The sequence below is a fragment of the Lygodium microphyllum genome, chromosome 11, assembly GCF_053477565.2.
Source record: "Lygodium microphyllum isolate KBCC chromosome 11, Lygodium_microphyllum_v1.1.10, whole genome shotgun sequence".
Taxonomy (NCBI): Eukaryota; Viridiplantae; Streptophyta; class Polypodiopsida; order Schizaeales; family Lygodiaceae; genus Lygodium; species Lygodium microphyllum.
This window is the reverse complement of record NC_141145.1, coordinates 14,821,778-14,843,902: the sequence shown is the minus strand read 5'-3', so window position 1 is coordinate 14,843,902 and position 22,125 is coordinate 14,821,778.

Below are 22,125 nucleotides of genomic sequence, written 5' to 3'. Positions count from 1 at the left end.
TTCCAAAAGTATGGTCTTCATTGATGAATAAGAAAGTGGAAGATCATGGATAATTTTCTGATTCAAGTTCCATCATGATGACTATTTACTGATATTGAGATGGCTTATCATCTGTTGCCTTTCAGTTCTTTCAGTCGTTAAAGGTCACAATCCATGTCCCAGCTGCTTTGGCACCTTCTGCAACCGCAAGGCCAACAATTCCTAGACCGAATATTGCAACAATTGATCCAGGCTTCACCTTTGCAGTGTTCCAAACAGCACCTAAACCTTTATCTCCTTGTTTAAATACTTCTCAACCAAAACTGGCACTTGTGAGCGGCTTTTGAAGCCACCAAATGCTGTTCCTTTCCAAACTTCACCTGGTTTAAGAGTAATTGGCTTTTCAACTGCTGCTGGCTCAACACAAATCATATGCTTATATTCATCATCTCCATAATCAGCCATAGCTTTTGCTTTTCTTTCCCATGGGTTCCAATCAACTGCATCCTCAAAAGTCAGAGCATCTCCTTGTTCTGTGAAGCGCTCTCGGTTTTGAAGGTTATCAAGATAATCCAGAGTTTCCAGTCCTTCAATTCGCACTTCACTGATATCTGAAACTGAGAAGTAAGTGTGCATAGCCACAGTAAAAGAGAAAGGCTTAGCATCAGTGTTGCGAACACGTGCAGTAAGTGTCAACTCTCCTTCAGGGCTTAAAGCAACTCGAAGGCGAAATTCAAAGCTATGATTCCAGAGTTTAAAATCTTCCTCACTAGGTCGGAGAATAAGGTCAATGACCGCTTTGTTGCTGCTTGTTGACAAGGACAAGGGATTTGGAACTATACTCCAGAACCTGTTCCGAGCAAAACCATACTGTTCTGTTTGATCTAGATTGCTGAACTGAGGAAAACAGATGGGAATTCCACCTCGGATAGCCTTTGGAGGCTTGAAGATTGCCTTGCTGCTAACAAACAGCAATTCCTCTCCCCGGTCGTTTTCTTCCACCTCCCGTCTGCCTCTGCACTTGAGGAACTTCCCTCTCCCTTTGCATCCGAGCTTTTTTCCCCCCTTTTCGTCAGCTCACTACTCCGAAAAAAAAAACCTTCCCCCAAAGCGCGGCTCCCCTGTCCCAGAAAAAGCCCCCTATCCCCCAAAAGATTGACCCAAATATGATCGCTGATGATATTGACATATTGGCACGAACTTTATTTGTAGGTCCATCTCGCGTAGCCTGCAACCAGGCACGCAATCTGAATTGCTTCCACCAACCAATACGATTGACAGGTGCAATAGGGACTTTTATCATCTCGGTGGAATGAGACAAATCTACTCCATTTTTCCCCTGTAAATTGAGCTCATAACTCGCATGTGACTTCTGCCTAAATGCTTGAAGTAAATTATCCAGGCGTATGCGAGTGGACGTTTCATTTTCAGGCGAGCTGTAGTCTACAGAAATGAGGTCTGCAAAGAACTCAGCTGGATTTACATGCTGTGGGCATGGGTACCCAAGTTCAGTAAAGTAGGACAAGGCATAATCCTGGGCAGGGCCAGCATAAACAAGTGACCCTTCAGCTAGCAGTACAAGGTCATCAAATTTTGCATAAATTGAACCTCGAGGTTGATGTATTGAACAGACAACAGTATGCCCATCCTTGGCTAGGTTTTATAAGGTTTCCATTACCCTTTCTGCCTGTTGTAGGCTCATCAGCAAATATTACTGAAGGGCTGGCAATTAACTCACAAGCAATTGACAGCCTCTTTTTCTCTCCTCCACTTATTCCACGCACTTTCGCATCACCTACACGACTATCTGAAGAAGACCCATTCGGTCTTGTATGGATGTCGGCAACAGCCCCATCCTCCATGCTCTCTACTTCTAAAATGCTGCCACATTTACCATAGATACTAATAAGTGTGCTATTAACAAAAGCATCTGAAGTGAAGCCCTTCATGTGAGCATCTGCATGTAATGCTCGGAAAATTTCTCAAGAAACTTTTCTTGGTTTCCCATCCATGCTTATAACATCTTCCTCCTCAATGAGGGCATCACATGCTTGAAATGTGATCTTAAATGTCTACTGATTTGAGAAAATATCCTCCTCTTGCATCTGTTTGTATAGTTGTAATGTCTTCTCTCCTTGACCCTGTTCAACATAGACTGAAAGCAACCCTTCATGCTCGCTACTATACTCATACGCAGAGAATAAATGTAATCACAACAACTAAGTATGCACAAAGTATCAAATCGCACACACAACTTTCGGGTGGTTTTCACACCTCGAATGCGCAGCAATAGGACACTGCGTACAGCATCTTTCAACTGAGCCCACGTAACAGTGGCTTAAGAAATACCTTGATCTTTGCATCATTGCTTCCACCATAACCGAGCCTGGTCAACTAACTTCAATTTTCCAATCATTGCTTGATTCATGGAGGCAGTTCCCGAAGCAAAGAAATAGTCATCCATCCACTCAATCCATATCTCTGCCTCTGCTGCAATGTCTATCCCTTCTCCATCAAACTCGGATGCCCTAATTTTCTTGAGAAAAAATTTATTCTCTTGCATGTCAGCATTCGTGGGTGCAGAAGGTGCCCGACAATCAAGCCATACCACTCATGTTATTTCTGTTTAGGATATGTCTATGAACTGAACATTAATCAATCATGTATCATCATGAAGTTTTGCTCTGATACCAACTGTAACGTGTCCGCTTGACCACTTGTGTGAGACACGTCTTAGCAGCCCATCGGGAGGGGAGTCTAGAAAGCGCCTCCTGGCACTCGAAAGGAATGTCACAAGGTTTGCAATCTAGGTCTTCTTAAGTATACCCCAAAGCGGAAGTACTCGGCCGTTCCCACTTAGGACCGACCTGAAGTCAGGGTTTCTTTCCTATCAGCCAAGCCTCTAGGAAGTAGCTAGCATCGAGCTCCAGGTGACCCACTTTGAGTAGGAACAACAGAGTCGAAGCATATTTATGGTACACTTGATTCATAGAGAATGGGAAACGAGAGGGATGCACCGCTTAACCTCTCTGCCCGTGCATAATCCCATTTCGGTCCCCTAAAACGGCATGAATCAGGTTCTAACTTAACAATACCTAAACTCATCTGATGGTAAATCCTTGTGAGAAGCCTCCCAGTTCTCAGGGACCACCCAACCGTAGGATGGACCCATCGGGGAATTCCATCCACCCGTTTCCCTTGATAGCTTTAGTTGTCTAATTAGGTCCTACCACATTTATGTGCAACATTTAAAATCAACTTCATTAATTAAGCCTTTTAGGGCACAGACTTCGTTCATGTAATTTACAACACATACACAAAAACAAAACAAGCAGCCCTTTTATCAAACAAGTTCCCTAACTTATCTTTAAGTTAATCTTTGTCTCATGCCCATACAGGAGAATTATGTATCCCTTCTGTCCAACAGAAGTACCCAATCCAAATCTCATGGCACCGAAATTTCCATCCTTTATCTAGAATAAGATCTTCCAACATCCCGGACGTTGGGCTCACGAGGATCTCCAACTCCATTCTGGACAGGCAAGGGGTGTCCAGAGCTCCACCTCACCCACAAGCGGTCTAGGAGTAAGATGACATTTTCGTGGTTGGCCTTTTCACCACTCGACCATTGGCCTGTGAATCAAGCAGTGCCCTCTCGGGATAATCCGGGATGTGATCTTGGAGATTATCCACGCATCCAAAATATCCTCCCTTAATTAATCCAATTAAAATTCAAGCACAATCAAAGCAATCAGCCCTAATATCATCTTCTAGAAAAACATTCATTTATTCCCATGGCAACTTGTCATTACAGACCCCTGCCATTCATTTGCCATCAACACAAGCCTTGGAATATTTATCCAAATCACAATGTAACAATCTCTTGATTGAAAGAAAAACATTTAGGGTGTTGTTCAATCAACCAACAAAACTAATTGTATTTTTCCCAAACAATACAATAATAGACGCGACAATAATTCCATCGCATATTCACTCTCCCCCTTCGGACCAAAGAGTAGAATTTACTTAATATTTCCTCCTTTAGCCTAAGACATATGCTAAAGCTTCCAATACTATACATGACGTAAGTCCTATCATTCCAATGCAAATTAATCAATCTAGCAAGAGCATTTATGCCTCTTCTCTAAGTGACAATTATCTTTTAGCATTTTCCTACTATGCAACATTTTTTCTTGGCTTTATCTTCCTTTCTCCTAAGGCAAGCAGTCGCATGTCATCGATGTAAAGTTTACATAATCTCTTCCATGTATGTACCGTGTATATGCATTTGCAAACTTTAAACAATATTATCCTCGATAAAGATTAATCAAAGACTCATCGATGTCAATACTTTAGTGTCCCTTATGTTGCTTATGCTATGCATGGATTCATCACATAGCAACTAGGTACAATTTAACTCCCTTTGATACAAGCACTTCACAAACTTCATCTTTGAATATTGGAGATGGGATTTATCCTTTTCAATGACCTATTCTAGAACCACAAGGTACAGAGCCTAATGCATCTCTTGCGAGTATTAAAACAAGCATCTATCAGTTTGAAAACACATTACTTACGACCGGTACCACAATTGGATTGATAGTGATGCCTTCGCCCAAAGCTCTGTTTGCTGGTTGTAGGATTGTCGTCCGCACGTGACATTCTTCGCTTGGAGGCCATCGTCTGCAAGTAGACTCAAGAGATTAAGAAGGTGGAATAGATTCAAGATGGGAGAGCGAAAGAGAAGATGGTTAAATTGAGGATCGAGATAGAGAGAAATTGTGCAACCTCTGGGAGTAACTCTTCTCTCTCTCTCTCTCTCTCTCTCTCTCTCTCTCTCTCTCTCTCTCTCTCTCTCTCTCTCTCTCTCTCTCTCTCTCTCTCTCTCTCTCTCTCTCTCTCTCTCTCTCTCTCTCTCTCTCTCTCTCAAGCTCTCTCTCACAATCTCTTGGAGGGGTATACTCTCTCTCTCCCTCTCTCTTGTAGCCTTTCGGGGTCTCCTTATGCTCCCTTGTGCCTCCCCATGCCTCATATTTATAATGAATTAGAGAGGAGGGGATAAGTCTGAGAACAAGAGTGGAGGGGCTCTTAGAAGTCTCAGTGATCTGATGCTCAGATCATAAATCTGATGGTTGCATTGGCTCCAAAATGGGGGTAAAACCCCAAGACACTAGATTAGAAAGCTCTTAGTTCACTCCTTCTTCTTTTCTCTATTCGAAGTGTTGTCTACTGCATGTGGATTACGATCGCGATGCGCGCGATTTTGCCAGTCACTTTTCTTTATTTCTCTTTTTATAAAATCTCCAAAACTAACTAAAACATCACTTGTCTTTTCTTTTAAATAGTGCACTCATATTATTTGAATTAAATATAGGTACAAGAGTAGGATTTATTCTCAATTGTGTTACATGTCGATTAAGCTTCTAGGAATTTTAGTCCTCCTAATAAGGTTTAGGGGGCTCTAGATCTTCGTCTTCATCATTTTATTCGTCTATATATCCATAGACTGTATCTGTGTAGCTTCGTTTTCTTGGAGACTCAATGTCTTCTGGACTTAGATCAGGGTAGTCTGATTGGATGTGTCCTAGCTTGTTGAGATGACAAGCTCAACACATGCGGACATTAATGATGGACCGCTTGGTTAGATGGGTCCATACATCTACACTTAGCACATCGGTAGTCATTATGACTCTCACATGGCCACTGACTCATTACTTATTATATTCAAGTTGTTACACCTATTTACAGCTGGCATAGTTATAGCGCCAGTTGACTAGTGTAGTCGGTTATGCATTGTTTGACTTAGTAGGCCACTTTCCTTTATGTTGTATCTTATCTATACTTTGTGTACATTGTAAAGTGTGTGGAAGAAGAAGTAGAAACCAACAAGAAAACTTTTTAGCCTCCATCTCTCTTCTTATCTCTTGAGTGAGCTTCTCCTTGTGCATTCTGTGTGTGTTCGGTGTAGCATTTTGAGCAAGTCCCCCATCACGTGATTCTAGACATGGTATCAGAGCCGCGCCACTAAGAGAGGTTGATTTTGAAGGCTGAAGTGAAGGAGAAGAAGCAAGGTTCGAGCAAGCAAGCCATGGGTAAGAAGCTCTCCCATTCTTCCACTCTTTCTCTTGGACAGTGCCTGTGGAGGCACCAGAAGCAGGGTAGAGCAAAAATCTCAAATTGCAGTGAGATTTGGTGTGCGCGAAGAGTGTTGTGTATTCTGCAGGTAAGCCCTTTAGGGCAACCATCCAAGGTCATTTCAGGCCCGGTTTTAGAGCCGCAAGGTTGCGGACAGCAGTTTGAGATACCCTGCAATTTTAGATGTGTCTATCGTATACAGGTGCACAAGTTACAAATTTCAGATCTATAAGTTCAAAGGTGTTTACCAGTGAATAAACACAAGGTTTTTGCAAATAGGTTGCAGATTGCATGTATTGTTGAGCAGACAGTGAAAAAGGCTGTTTGGTGTATTGCTATGCACTACAGATCGAGGGTTGCAGAAGATTTGCTTGTTGTTTGGTATTAGTTTTGTGATAATGGTAGAGAACAATGGAAACCCCATCATTGAGAAGCTCCACAAGAAAAACTACCCTTCATGAAAGTTCCGTATCACGAACTTCCTTATTGGAAAAGGCCTCTACGAGTTTGTGTCAGGTGAAAAAAAGGAGCCGGAGGTGAGTGATCCTCCAACTGCAGAAGAGACAAAGGCATGGAAGGAATGGAATTCAAAAGACAAAAAGGTCATGTATTGGCTGTCTGCAGTAATTGATAATAATATGCTGGGACATATCAGAAATGCAGAGAATTCATATGCAGTTTGGACCATACTTGAAAGTATGTTTTCCGTAAATACAAAGGCACAAAAGATTCAACTCAAGCAAGAGTTGAATACATTGAAGAAAGGGAAGATGTCTATCAATGAGTATGCACCGAAGGTAAAGAGCATTACAGATGCCTTGGCAGCGATTAATGCAATACCCGATGATGATGATTTGGTGTCGTCTACCTTGGGTGGACTTAACAATGAAAAGGCTTGGAAGTCTTTTGCAACTTCCGTATATGTCAAAAATCCATTTCCAGATTTTGATAAGTTGGTCTCCCTTATGAACACTGAAGAGATCAACATGCAGAGTGAGACATCTGAAAGAAGTGGTGAACAGGTCCAAGCTTTCTACTCCACTTCAAGAAGGGGGTGTGGTAGGTTCTCTTCAAGAGGCCATGGTACAGGACGTGGTAGTGACAACCAGCAAAACAGATTGAATCAGCAATTTGGCGATATGCAGGTTTCAAGAGGTCGTGGTAACTTTAGAGGTAGGGGGAGCTTTAGAGGAAGAGGTGGATGGCAGAACAGAGGTTCTAACAACTTTGGTATTGTGTGTCACTACTACTGTGGCAAAATAGGTCATGTTGCAGCCCAATGTTATGCTAAGAAAGATGATATTCGCAATGGTAAGTTACAGGGTTATAACAGCGATATCCTTTTTGCTCTAAAGAGTATCCAATAAAGACACCTTTTTCTGCCTTTGGATCAAGCTTCTTCCGTAGCTCATCTGGCACATGAACATATGCAACACAGCCAAATACCTTCACGTGTGATACATCAGGCTTCTTGCCAGTAAAGCATTCTTCAGGAGTCATCCCATGAACTGCAACTATGGGAGTTTTGTTCATAATATAAACAGCAGTATGAACAGCCTCAGACAAAAAATGCTTAGGCATATTCTTTTCAGCCATCAAGGCACGTGCAACTTCTGCAATATGACTGTTTTTCCTTTCTACAACCCCATTTTGCTGTGGGGTATATCTGCATGTGAATTGTCTATTTATCCCATGAGACCTTAGAAAATAACTGAGCTCATTCGAGAGGTACTCTCCCCCTCCATCTGACCTCAAGCACTTTACTTTCAAGCCTGTTTCTCTTTCAACTGCAACCTTGAAAGTTCTAAAGTGCTTTCCTTCATAAAATATACCCACAGCTTTCTAGAACAATCATCAATGAATGTGACAAAGTATGAATTGCCTCCAAGAGATACATTTTGTGTAGGCCCCCAAATGTCTATATGCACAACATCAAGGATATTTCTGCTTACATCTTTGTCATGTGAAAAGGGTTGTCTTGCCTGCTTACCAAACTGACATGCTTCGCATACCTTATGAAATTCTGCAACTCTAAATGTAGGCAAACCTGTAACCAACCCTTTGGACTGCATTAATTTCAGCCTTTGTACATTTGCATGTCCAATGCATTTGTGCCAAATTTCAATATCTGCAACGACACCTTTTCCTTTAGCATTCATAGTAGGAATTCCAGCATCTAGAGTAAACATACGTCCAAATCTACTTCCCTTTGCAACTAACCTGCACTTGAAGTCTTCTACAAAGCAGCCCTTTGCATTAAATCTGACTTGCAGCCCTTGCTCTACCATTTGACGGACTGACACCAAGTTCTTTGTAATAGATGGCACATGTAATACATCGGAAAGACTCTTTGTCTTACCGTCATGCAAGGACAAGGGAACTTTTCCAATGTGTGAAATTGGGTGGCATGAATCATTACTTGTCTGCACATAACCTGCATTTTGCAAATCTTGCATCTCTCCAAACCATTCTGCATGGCTGGTCATATGATTGGATGCACCTCAATCAACATACTAAACATCATCATGTTTTCCCTTTCCTGTAATAGCATTCAGCATATGCTGCATAGCAAACAGACGTTCATTTTTGTCTTCATTCTGTCGTGAAGACGATGCATAGTTTTCTTGCTGTAAGTTCACAGTGAGCAAGGATGTCATCTTTGATGAAATGAGCAGTTGGTATGCATCTAATGGTGATGCATTGGATGATGATGATGATCATGACACTCATGTGCAGGTTAAAAAGCAAGAATCACAAACTCTTAGTGGACCAGAGACATCATCTGGTAGTCCTTGGTTTGGGAGACTAAGGAGTAGCTCTACATCTTTAGGTGCATCTAGTAGCACTACAGGTAAAGACAAAGGAAAGAATAAAGTGTCAGATGGCATTGATGGAGTTCTTGATGGAGACTCCAGTGGCTCAGAGAGCTTGGATGATGAGCTTGGCATTCCTTCTGTCAGGACACCAGGTGTACAGAGAGCTCATAGTAATGTAAAGGCTCCATTGAGTGATCCGGTGGTATGCAGATCTAACAGGGTCAGATATCCTGTTAAAAGATTTGGTTTTGAAGGTTATACAGCTCACCATTATGTTTATATGGTGAAACTAGTTGAGGATGTTGAGGCTACTTGTTTTGAGGATGCTATTGGTCATACTCATTGGGATGCAGCAATGGATGAGGAGATGGCTGCATTAGAGGCCAATAAGACTTGGGATTTAATATCATTGCCGAAGGGCAAGAAAGCTATTGGATGTAGGTGGGTTTATAAGATTAAGCACAATGCAGATGGTTCTATTAGCAGGTACAAAGCTAGGCTAGTTACAAAAGGCTATGCCCAGACATATGGCATAGATTATGAAGAAACCTTCAGTCCAGTTGCTAGGATGGCAACTGTCAGATGTGTGATTGCTTTGGAAACAGCCAAAGGTTGGAGGTTGCAGCAAATGGATGTGAAGAATGCCTTCTTGCATGGTGATTTGCAGGAAGAAGTGTATATGGATCAACCAGCAGGCTATGAAGATTTAGAGCATCCCACGTATGTGTGCAGGTTAAAGAAGGCGCTCTATGGGCTCAAGCAAGCACCTAGATCATGGTCTGACAAGATCAGAGAGTATCTTGTCAATATTGGCTTTTATGTTTCTGATGCTGATCACTCACTTTATGTGAGAAAGGGAGATGCAGGTTTGGTCATCATAGTTATCTATGTGGATGACTTGATTATTACAGGTGATAGTGATAGTGGGATTGCTAAAGTCAAAGAATTTTTGAAGAAGAAGTTTGAGATGAAGGATTTAGGTGAGCTAAGGTACTTCCTTGGCATTGAGGTGATCAGATGTGATGATTATATATGGCTGTCCCAAAGACAGTATGGCTTGGATATGTTGTCCAAGTATGGTATGACAGCATGCAAACCACTTTCAATCCCCTTGGAGCAGAATGTAAAGTTGAGTGCTAATGTTGGGGATGAGATAGAAGACCCTACAATGTTCAGGAGAATAGTGGGAAGTTTGATCTACATGACCATTACAAGGCCAGACTTGAGCTACATTGTTGGTCTTGTGAGTCAGTTTATGCAAGTACCTAGAAAGCCACATTTGGATGCAATCAGACGCATATTGAGATATGTAAAGTCCACAATACATTATGGACTTTTCTATGAGGCAAGTACAGATGTACATGTGTTTGGATACACAGATGCAGATTGGGCTGGTAGTATGTCTGATAGAAGATCTATCAGTGGATACATGTTCTCTCTTGGTAGTGCAGCAGTTACTTTGAGCAGCAAAAAGAAACCTACAGTTGCTTTGTCAAGTATAGAGGCTGAGTATAGAGGTGCTGCTATTGCAGCATGTGAGGTAGTATGGCTACAAAAGTTATTGGCTGATTTAGATGTGCAGGTGGAAGGTCCAGTTGTCATTTATTGTGACAACATGAGCAGTATACAGTTGGCTAGGAACCCTGTGTTCCATGCCAGGATAAAACATATTGAGGTACACTACCACTTTGTGAGAGAGAAGATACTAGCAGGTGAGATTGACTTGGTGTATGTCAGCACACAGGATTAGGTAGCTGACATCTTCATGAAGGCATTGGGTACAGGAAGCTTCAAAAGTTTCAAAGCTTACTTGGAGTTGCAAAGATGCAGTTGAGCTTGAGGGGGAGTGTTGAGATGACAAGCTCAACACATGCGAACATTAATGATGGACCGCCTGGTTAGATGGGTCCACATGTCTACACTTAGCACGTCGGTGGTCATTATGACTCTCACATGGCCACTGACTCATTACTTATTATATTCAGGTTGTTACACCTATTTACAGCTGGCATAGTTATAGCATCAGTCGAGTAGTATAGTCGGTTATGCATTGTTTGACTTAGTAGGCCACTTTCCTTTATGTTGTATCTTATCTATACTTTGACATTGTAAAGTGTGTGAAGAAGAAGTAGAAACCAGCAAGAAAACGTCTTGGCCTCCATCTCTCTTCTTATCTCTTGAGTGGGCTTCTCCTTGTGCATTCTGTGTGTGTGCGGTATAGCATCTTGAACAAGTCCCCCACCACGCGATTCTTGACATAGCTCATTACAATGGAAGAATTGACGGTACTAGGGACATCTCCTACGGATGTGCCCTATCTCTCCGCATGTATGGCATCTCTTATCCTGATCTCCATAGTCATCTTTGCTACAATTGCCCAATTTAAATTCTTGGACGATTGGATTCGCTCAGAGTAATGCGTCTTGCAAGTCCGTTGGACGCATTGCTTCAAGACAGTGGTTCAAAGAAGTGTTCAGGCCATGGCAAAACTTGAATACTTGCTGTGCAATATCCATACATGGCGCATATTTTAGTAGGGTTACAAACTTTGAGTAGTAAGCTTCCAGCATTAATTCCAGTTTCTTGAGCTTGAAGAATTCATTTATCTTCAAGGTCTAGTAAATTGGCGGAAGGTATCGTCTGCGTACAGCATCTTTCAACTGAGTCCACGTAACAGTGGCTTAAGAAATACCTTGATCTTTGCATCATTGCTTCCACCATAACCGAGCCTGGTCAACTAACTTCAATTTTCCAATCATTGCTTGATTCATGGAGGCAGTTCCCGAAGCAAAGAAATAGTCATCCATCCACTCAATCCATATCTCTGCCTCTGCTGCAATGTCTATCCCTTCTCCATCAAACTCGGATGCCCTAATTTTCTTGAGAAAGAATTTATTCTCTTGCATGTCAGCATTCGTGGGTGCAGAAGGTGCCTAACAATCAAGCCATACCACTCATGTTGTTTTTGTTTAGGATATGTCTATGAACCGAACATTAATCAATCATGTATCATCATGAAGTTTCGCTCTGATACCAACTGTAACGTGTCCACTTGACCACTTGTGAGACACATCTAAGCAGCTCATCGGGAGGGGAGTCTAGAAAGCACCTCCTAGCACTCGCAAGGAATGTCACAAGGTTTGCGATCTAGGTCTTCCCGAGTATGCCCCGAAGCGGAAGTATCCAACCGTTCCCACTTAGGACTGACCTGAAGTCAAGGTTTCTTTCCTATCAGCCAAGTCTCTAGGCAATAGCTAGCGTCGAGCTCTAGATGACCCACTTTGAGTAGGAACAACAGAGTCGAAGCAAATTTATGCTGCACTTGGTTCATAGAGAATGGGAAACGAGAGGGATGCTACGCTCAACCTCTCTGCCCATAGAGCATAGTCCCATTCCGGTCCCCTAAAACAGCATGAATCGGGTTATAACTTAACAATACCTAAAGTCATCCGACGGTAAATTCTTGTGAGAAGCCTCCCAGTTCTTTGGGACCACCCAGTCGTAGGATGGACCCGTTTGGGAATTCTGTCCACCCACTTCCCTTGATAGCTTTAGTTGTCTAATTAGGTCCTACCACATTTATGTGCGACATTTAAAATCAGCTTCATTAATTAAGCCTTTTAGGGCACAGAGTTCATTCACGTAATTTACAACACATACACAAAAACAAAATAAGCAGTCCTTTTATCAAACAAGTTCCTTAACTTATCTTTAAGTTAATCTTTGTATCCTGCCCATATAGGAGAATTATGTATCCCTTCTGTCCAACAAAAGTACCCGATCCAAATCTCATGGCACCAAAATTTCCATCCTTTATCTAGAATAGGATCTTCCAACGTCCTAGACGTTGGGCTCACGGGGATCTCCAACTCCATTCTGGACTGGCAAGGGGCATCTAGAGCTCCACCTGACCCAAAAGCGGTCTAGGAGTGAGATGCCATTTGTGTGGTTGGCCTTTTCACCACTCAACCATTGGCCTGTGAATCGAGCAATGCCCTCTCGGGATAATCTGCGATGTGATCTTGGAGATGATCCACGCATGCAAAATATCCTTCCTTAATTAATCCAATTAAAATTCAAGTACAATCAAAGCAATCAGTCCTAATATCATCTTCTAGAAAAACATTCCTTTATTCCCATGGCAACTTGTCATTACAGACCCCTGCCATTCATTTGCTATCAACACAAGCCTTGGAATATTTATCCAAATCACTATGCAACAATCCCTTGATTGAAAGAAAAACATTTAGGGTATTGTTCAATCAACCAACAAAACTAATTGTATTTTTCCCAAACAATACAATAATAGGCGCGATAATAATTCCATCGCATATTCACTCTCCCCCTTCGGACCAAAGAGTAGAATTTACTTAATATTCCCTCCTTTAGCCTAAGACATATGCTAAAGCTTCCAATACTATACATGACATAAGTCCTATCATTCCAATGCAAATTAATCAATCTAGCAATTATGCCTCTTCTCTAAGTGACAATTATCTTTTAGCATTTTCCCACAATGCAACATTTTTTCTTGGCTTTATCTTCCTTTCTCCTAAGGCAAGGAGTTGCATGTCATCGATGTAAAGTTTACATAATCTCTCCCATATATGTACCATGTATATGCGTTTGCAAACTTTAAACAATATTATCCTCGATAAAGATTAATCAAAGACTCATCGATGCTCAATACTTTAGTGTCCCATATGTTGCTTATGCTATGCATGGATTCATCACATAGCAACTAGGTGCAATTTAACTCCCTTTGATACAAGCACTTCACAAACTTCATCTTTGAATATTTGAGATGGGATTTATCCTTTTCAATGACCTATTCTAGCACCACAAGGTACAGAGCCTAATGCATCTCTTGCGAGCATTAAAACAAGCATCTATCAGTTTGAAAACACATTACTTACGACCGGTACCACAATTGGATTGATAGTGATGCCTTCGCCCAGAGCTCTGTTGCTAGTTGTAGGATTGTCATCCCACGTGACATTCTTCGCTTGGAGGCCATCGTCCGCAAGTAGACTCAAGAGATTAAGAAGGTGGAATAGATTCAAGATGGGAGAGCGAAAGAGAAGATGTTTAAATTGAGGATTGAGATAGAGGGAACCTGTGCAACCTCTGGGGGTAACTCTTCTCTCTCTCTCTCTCTCTCTCTCTCTCTCTCTCTCTCTCTCTCTCTCTCTCTCTCTCTCTCTCTCTCTCAAGCTCTCTCTCACAATCTCTTGGAGGGGTATACTCTCTCTCTCCCTCTCTCTTGTAGCCTTTCGAGGTCTGCTTATGCTCCCTTGTGCCTCCCCATGCCTCATATTTATAATGAATTAGAGAGGAGGGGATAAGTTTGAGAACAAGAGTGGAGGGCCTCTTAGAAGACTCAGTGATCTGATGCTCAAATCATAAATCTGATGGTTGCATTGGCTCCAAAAGGGAGGTAAAACTCCAAGACACTTGCTTAGAAAGCTCTTAGTTCACTCCTTCTTTTCTTTGTTCGAAGTGCTATCTACTATATGTAGATTGCGATCGCGGTGCGCGCGATTTTGCTAATCACTTTTCTTTATTTTTCTTTTTATAAAATCTCCAAAACTAACTAAAAAATCACTTGTCTTTTCTTTTAAATGACTTTTAGTTCTATCTTTTTAGGATAATATCTAAAATATAATAGTTTTTTTTCCCCCAAGAATCTAATAGTTTTGGACCATTCAAACTATACACATTAATACTAGTGATTAATATGGCTCATAAGTCCCGTTCACATTGTACTTTTCGTGAAGGGTGGCTATGGTCCTTATCAATCTGAGAAAAATGTCAAATTTATGACTCTCAATTTTTTAAATATATTTTTAATTGAATGAAAATTATTAGCTATTAATGGTAGTCAGTTTTTACCTTAGTTAGTCTTTAGTTAGTAATCTTACTAACTTATTAATTGACTAACTAACTTTTGAACTAACGAACTAACTTTTATTGCGTGGAAATATTACACTCGTACGATCGCCATAAGCCAAGGGGGCTCTGCAAGGACCAAGAATACAATTAAGGAAAGCATCAAGATCTGTAAGTGATATAGGAGGCAACAATGAGTCTAAATGAGACAAGATCTCCATCTCTCTGTGGTGCATATGGCCTAGGTGATAATGCCATAACAATGCATGTGGTATTAGAATAACTACAACCATAGAATCTCCCACATGAGAGACATGCACTGGGTAATGAGAACCAACTTGAGAACCTCTGCCCAAAACCAAGCAACCATGACAGATCTTCCATGACCTATCCTGAAGAGAAACTGAGTAGCCAGCATCATGCAATTGTGTAATATTTCTGCTGAAAAATATTACGAGCCCGCGTGAGTCTCATGCAATGGCAATTTCGGCATTGAAGATACGGACGGTGCGATCTTTATGTTGTACACAAGATGACCCTCCACTGGCAAAAAATCGAGACCAAGGACTAAGATACCGCATATCTACGTGTGAACCTCCTCTTGGGAGGAGGTCAAGAGGATAATGTTATATTTATTGTAAATTTTTTAATTACCTTCCCCCAACCGAAGCATGGCTGAGGGAAGGGGATGGACTGAAATAGGGAACCTGAGAGGTGGAGGGGAGGAGAGCCATGCGGGTCACCACGTGGGAGGGAGCTTTCCCCCCCTTGTCCTATATAAACCCTCGCTATGGGGTGGAGGAAAAGAGGGTGGTAAGGGTGACAGAAAGTAGCTAAGGAATCGTGACGCTGCCAGGCCGTGAGAGAGAGAGAGAGGAGAGCAACGTCGCTCTGAGTGCGCCATGAGGGGGGGAGGATTGCCGCAAAAGAGCCGCGCTGCCATCGTTTCGCCTCCTGCCGCCAACAAGTCGTCATAAAGATCATCGCCTCCTCCTCCACGTGGACTACTCACAGCCACAAAATCTTCCAAGAAGCTTCTTGGGAAGCTTCTAAGGGGGCTCTCTTGGGAAGCTTCTAAGGGGGCTCTCTAAGCCCCCTTTTCCCTTGCATTCTTACACAAGGGGTTTTACTCCCCGTAATTAAGCCTTCCCCTTGCCTTCCCCGGGATTTAAGCACCATTTTCCCTTGCAAACCCGCCCCCAAAAAAAAGCCACCTTAGTCGGGTTTTTAAAGCCTTTCCATAGCATTTCCACAAAGCCAATCCTGTGGATTTCCCCCACACAAGTCCTTTAAAGCCATTTAAACCCCCTTCCCGTGGATTCACACTAGCCGGATTTTTTGTAAAACCCCTTTCTTCCCACTAAATCTCCTTAAGCACATTTTACCCCCGGGTTTCTTTAAAACCCCTTTTCCATTACAATTCCCATAAGCCCTTTTAGATTCTCAATAAGCCATCCTGGCTTTGAAGCAAAGGAGAAGTTTATAAATCCCCATTTCCGCAAAGCTATACAACCCTTCCTAGCTGGAATTTCAAGAGAAGAATCTCTCAAGCCTCTATTTCCGCAAGGCTTTTGTAAGAACCCAATCACGAATCCCTCTTTTCGAAAGAGAGAAGGCCCAAAGCTCCATCAAAGGCCTTCCAAAGCCCAATTCCGCAAGTCGGTACTTTGGTCAAGGAAGTCGTATCTCTAAGGGAATCGCATGTACGAGGGAGAACGGGCCAAGATCGTAAGTCTGCGGCCAAGGCAAGAAGGTCAAATTCATGATGGCCCCTAAAAAGGCGCAAGGCGTAACCGCAGGAGGATCATCTCCTAACATTCATGTGGACATTTCACCAAACCCACAAGTCTAAGTTTTCTTCCTATTTTTGATTTACGTCGTAATATTGCAATTATGCACGGTTAATTCACGGAAGTATGATGCAATTTTACGGTTGAAATAAGACGTCTATGCATTCTTAGCAAATTATTTTTATGCATTGCAAAGTAACGAATTTAGATCAACTAATGACCATCATTTCAAAGCCGAAATTATTGTAGTACACTTCGATTATGCATGCAAAGATTAAATTGCATGTCTCATTATTAGACATCTCTTCATCGCAATGATTCATTAAAGAAGGTTGCTAACAACCGTAGGAAATTGCAAGGCATGGAAATGATTCTAGGGCTACATGAAGTAGATTAGACTCTAGGAAATTGGCATAAATCTCATTCAACTACATAGTAGTTAGAAAAGGCTGCATGGTTCGTTTTAAACATAAAACCCTAAAGCTTAGTAGCATGAATCTTCAATGCATATTCTAGAAGGATCAATAGAAATTATGCCGTAACTTAGCATATGCTTTGATCTTAACCAGAAAAGTTAGGGTTTATAAATCTAATCATATGTAGGCAATGAATCATGTGATTACGAGAATGGTATCGTAAATATCTTCAAGAATAGACAAGTAAATTGGCTTACCCTAAACACCTAAACCGCGAATGAATGCTTAGGAATGGTTAAATAGATGCAACATATCCCAAGTGCTAACTAGGGTTTAGCACATTGAGGACGTGACCTAGACGCACTTATTTCCAAGTTGAAACTCTCATACCCCAAAGACCTGCCCACATTCACGGAATGTAGGGATAATAGGACAAACTTGTAAGAAACTATCTAGGGTTTCTACCCTAAGGATCGCTCGTTAAAAGAATGAAACTCGGATTGAGATGGAAACCTAGGATTGACGATGTCGGCCTAGTGCAATCAGGAATGGATTGGATATGAAGACACCCTAACCCTGTTTCCTATCTAATCATGATTCCGTGATTAGAAGACGCCGTTCGTTGGGTAAAATAGTCCCATGGATTTTGATGCGACGCTTGTGCAACAAGTTGCAGAGTCGCATGATCTTGTGATTTGATCACAAGGGAATGGCAAATTCCTCAGAATGAGATTGGCAAATTCTTGCGCAAGTTTATCTTGCAAGAAGATGAGTAATCATCCTATTATAGCACCTTTCTTGGGAAAAGTGACCAAGATAAGGGAATTAGATATTTGCTTGGAAGCAAAGGACCAATCAATAATTGGGAGTAACATTTTTACTGTTAATAGAACTTAAGGTATTGGTTAGGTTGGGTTAATAGGATACGGCCCTAACCCAAGGACATACGGGTTATCAAACAATCCCTTGGGGATCTTGCCAAGTCGCAATTAATCTCGAATCGAATGCTGGATGCATTTGGAGAGAAGGATTCACTCCTTAGTAGTTGGCCAAATAAACGACCCACTGGAATTGATTGTGCTTGTAACAGTTTAGAAAGCACTGTTTGCATTGTTTGCTTAAGGAACTAAAGGATGGAAAAGATATTTAATGCTTCAAGTTGAAGGCCTGAAGGGAGAGGCGGCTTCAGTTACCCCCGACTGTCTGCCTGACCCTAACCAAGGGGGTTGTTAGCCACACCGAGAAGGTGGACCGAACCCACCACGAGAGGTCTCTCCGTTGAGCGCTACTTGGAGCAGGAGGACGCTTGGGTGCCAAGGGGGGCTCTGGTCGTAAATCCCTCGCCTTCCGGGCCCTGCACAAGAGGCCAACGTGACTTGGGATTGGATCTCGAGGCCCACATACTAGTCTACGGGTGGAATCTTGGATTAGTAATCCCTGTGGATTGCTGGATAGCCTTTGGGCGGATTATGGATAAGCCTACGGGCTGGACTTTATAAATGTATTTCAAAGATAAATGTGATAACTTGTTGAAAAGGAACTTGTTTGACACTGCTTTTCTATGTCAAGTGCTATGATTACGTGAAGGAACCAGTGCCTAACGGGCTAATTAAGGAAGCTGCTTGATGCATGTCTAACTAAATGTGGAAGGTAATTAGACAACTAAAACAACTTGAGGAAAGTGCGGTGGATGTGGCCATGGGTCCGTCCTATAGATGGGTGGTCCCGGTTGGCCGGGAACTTTTCTCGATCATAATGGACAAAAAAAAAGAAGATTGTTCAAAGGAAATGAATAGCAAGGGCGCTGACCTAGAGTCTAGGTTACAATAATCCCGAAATTATGCTATTTTAGGGGAACAGAATGGGACTATGCCTTGAGGCAGAGAGGTTGAGCCTTGCATCCCTCTCGTTTCCCATTCTCCTTGAACCAAGTGTAGCATGAATCCGCTTCGACCCTGGCATTTCTACATAAAGTAGTTCGCTTGGGATTCGACGCTAGTTGTCGTTTAGGAAATGACCAGTAGGGGAAACCGTGATTCAGGTCGGTCCTAAGTGGGAACGGCCAGAATACTTCTGCTACGTGGTAGATGCGGAAAGTCCTGGATCGCAAACCCCATGACATTCCATGGGAGTGCCGGGCGAAGCTTTCTAGATCTCATTTCCGATGAACTGCTAAGACGTGTCCTGAAGGGAACAGGTGGACACGTTACAGACTGATTGATAAAAATCAAGCTCTTTACTGAGCATGGGAACATGTAAAACATCCCTAAGCATAAGAGAAGTCCCATTAGGCAAAGCTAGGTATATGTCCCCTGTACCAAGAATAGCATAAGTCAACTCAAGGCCCAAAGAAATGCATCCATCAAACTCCCTATAAGTAGAAAACCATGCTCTATGTGGAGTAACATGACAAGATGACATAGAATCCAATAGCCAATTTGAGGTGTAGGCCATATCACTGAGTAAGAAAGTTGTAGGGAAACTAGATGACAGGAGTACATGCTCAGCTGCATCATCATGGGTAACAACATGTACCTCACCACTAGTAATAGTGGTAACACACACTACATCTCCTGTATCTCTGACTCTCTGCTCATGTCAAGTCTGTCTATGTCTTTGCTGCTCTCTAATCCATCTGAAATATTTTCTTTTAACATTCCCAATCTTCCCACAATGGAAGCATACATCTATAGAAGAAGAATCTGTAGAAGATGATAAGGAATCCAAGTCATCATGAATAGGGCTATCCATAGCATCCACGGAGCTCAAGGAGTCGAGGGCTGTCCCAACATAAGGAACCTGCTCATCAAGACAACTATCAGTAGAAGCACAAGTGGTAGAATCATGCTGCTACAAGTACTCTTCCATCCTCACTGGAGAGGGAAGCACAAAAGCATCAACTAGGGATGCAGAAGCTCCCACATGAAAAAGACTTGTACCTAAGTGCATGACATAACCAACCACAATAGTGTAAAGGCCAAGACATCTATCAATAGAGCATACGGTATTCAGTCATGAAATTAGCCCATAACCATAATGGCAAACATGACTCTGTAGTGCATCAGACCACATAGTATTATCCAAGTTAATGCAAGATCGGTAAGTGGCATAAGATCCTCCAATGGTCAAGCTCCAGGAGAAGCCCAAGTATCTATACAACAACATCCAAATAAGTGTCATTGTAAAGTACATGATAGTAGACAAAGTGCATAGCCATGTAAGCATCAAGAGCAACTTCTCTCTGACCTATATGGGCAAAAGCAACCCAACTAGCATAGAAGCTAGGCAACACAGAAGCAATAAAGCCATAACTGCTAAACCCAAGCACTATCAAGAAGTCCACTGATCAAGAAGTAACTCACAAAGAACCAAGCATCAATGAGCAATGAAAGCTCAATAACCAACAGCCAAGACAATGGAGCAAGCACTGCTCAAACATGTATTTGCATCCAAGTAAATCTAAGATCCATAATCGAGGCATTAAGGGCCAAATAGCACCCAAGATACATAAGTGATAAGCCAACCAACTGCAAACTACTCCACAAAATTCTCAAATGCAAGTCGATTCAAGCCCAAACATTTACCATACTGCAGCCGAACCCAAAAGCATCCACATCAAACATCAGTCCCATAATGGGTAGCACGGGGCATAAACCTTGTCAAGTGAAATGCCAGCTACAAAGAAAATGATAGTGAACCAAGAATTGAGCTCTACTCTTTGCTCAAGAAGCATAGTGACATCATCCAAATACATCAGCATATCATCACGAGTAGTCGAGAGCACCCATAGATCATAGGCATAACCAAACTAGAGGTAAAATAACCTATCAACCAAGGTAGCATAAATCCCAACCAACAACGAAGTGTTCACATCCAAATCAAGGCTCAATAGCTCTCAAATAGCATATCCATGCATAAACCATGATGACCAAGCATCAAAACATCCAACAAGACATCCGAATGTCAACAAAGAGCATTATGCATAAGCCATCCCTGATAAAACCTTGCTGTCTAAACAATGTACAACAGTAAATCCGTGCATAAATCAAGCTATGGAAGCTCAAACCAAGTCCCAAAGCATCTCAAAACATTGGGCAAACATACCCAAAGCATTTGGGCTTCAAATACCAAGCCTTCGGAGCATCACATAAGCTAAGAGCATGACATTTTCTTGTTGTAAATCAACTCAGATTTGTTACATAAAATTTTGTGATCAAAATTTGGCAGATATAACATCACCATTGTGTCCCCAAGTTATACTTTTACCTTGCCTAAATCGAGTTCCAAATGCCCAAGATATGAGAAAAAATGGGATTTTTGAGCCAGATTTTGAAACAGGAGCAAAAAAGCATGAGCTGCTATTGTGGGACCTGCTGGTTATGCTAAGGATAAGGGGGCAAATGGGGGCATAGAAGGTGCCCAATGAAGCCAAGAAACACCAGCAAATAACCAATGAGGACCGGGGAGAGGCGGGAGATGAAATCTTACCTCGAGGGGAAGAAGCCATGGCTGGCATTGAAGCTCCAAGCTCTAGGTCTTCAATCCGGGCTGAAGTAATGCCGGGCGAAGCTCCACAATCAAGCTCTGATCCAAAACTCTGATACCAGTTGAAGGGAATGGATGCAATGACAGTGAAGAAGGAGAAGAGGAAGATGTGGGAGAGAAGAGCACACACAATGTAGGTGCTGTCCAACTGAACTGATAGCCTTATTGCACTATCATATTATATATGAATAAAGAATGGGTGATCACAGTGTACATGGGCAGGCCCAAAGGCCTTTTACCCCAACAACATGTTACAAGGGATCCTCACACTCTCATCATTGGTCGATAGTTTTAGCAACCAATTGCAATGCATTTGGGAGACTTCCTCTCTCTTGATACCATGTATGAGAATGCAAATGCAAGGTGTAATGCTATATAGTGCTCAAACAAATTACCACAAATTAGCCAACATGTCATGTGAAAAAAAAATCTTTCAATGATTTCCTTTCTAACGTATTGTTGTGTTGCTTAGAAACATTACCGGACTAATCCATGCTATTATCCCTTTAAACTTAAATAAAGCGAGACTTATATGTCATGATATGCATGGAAATT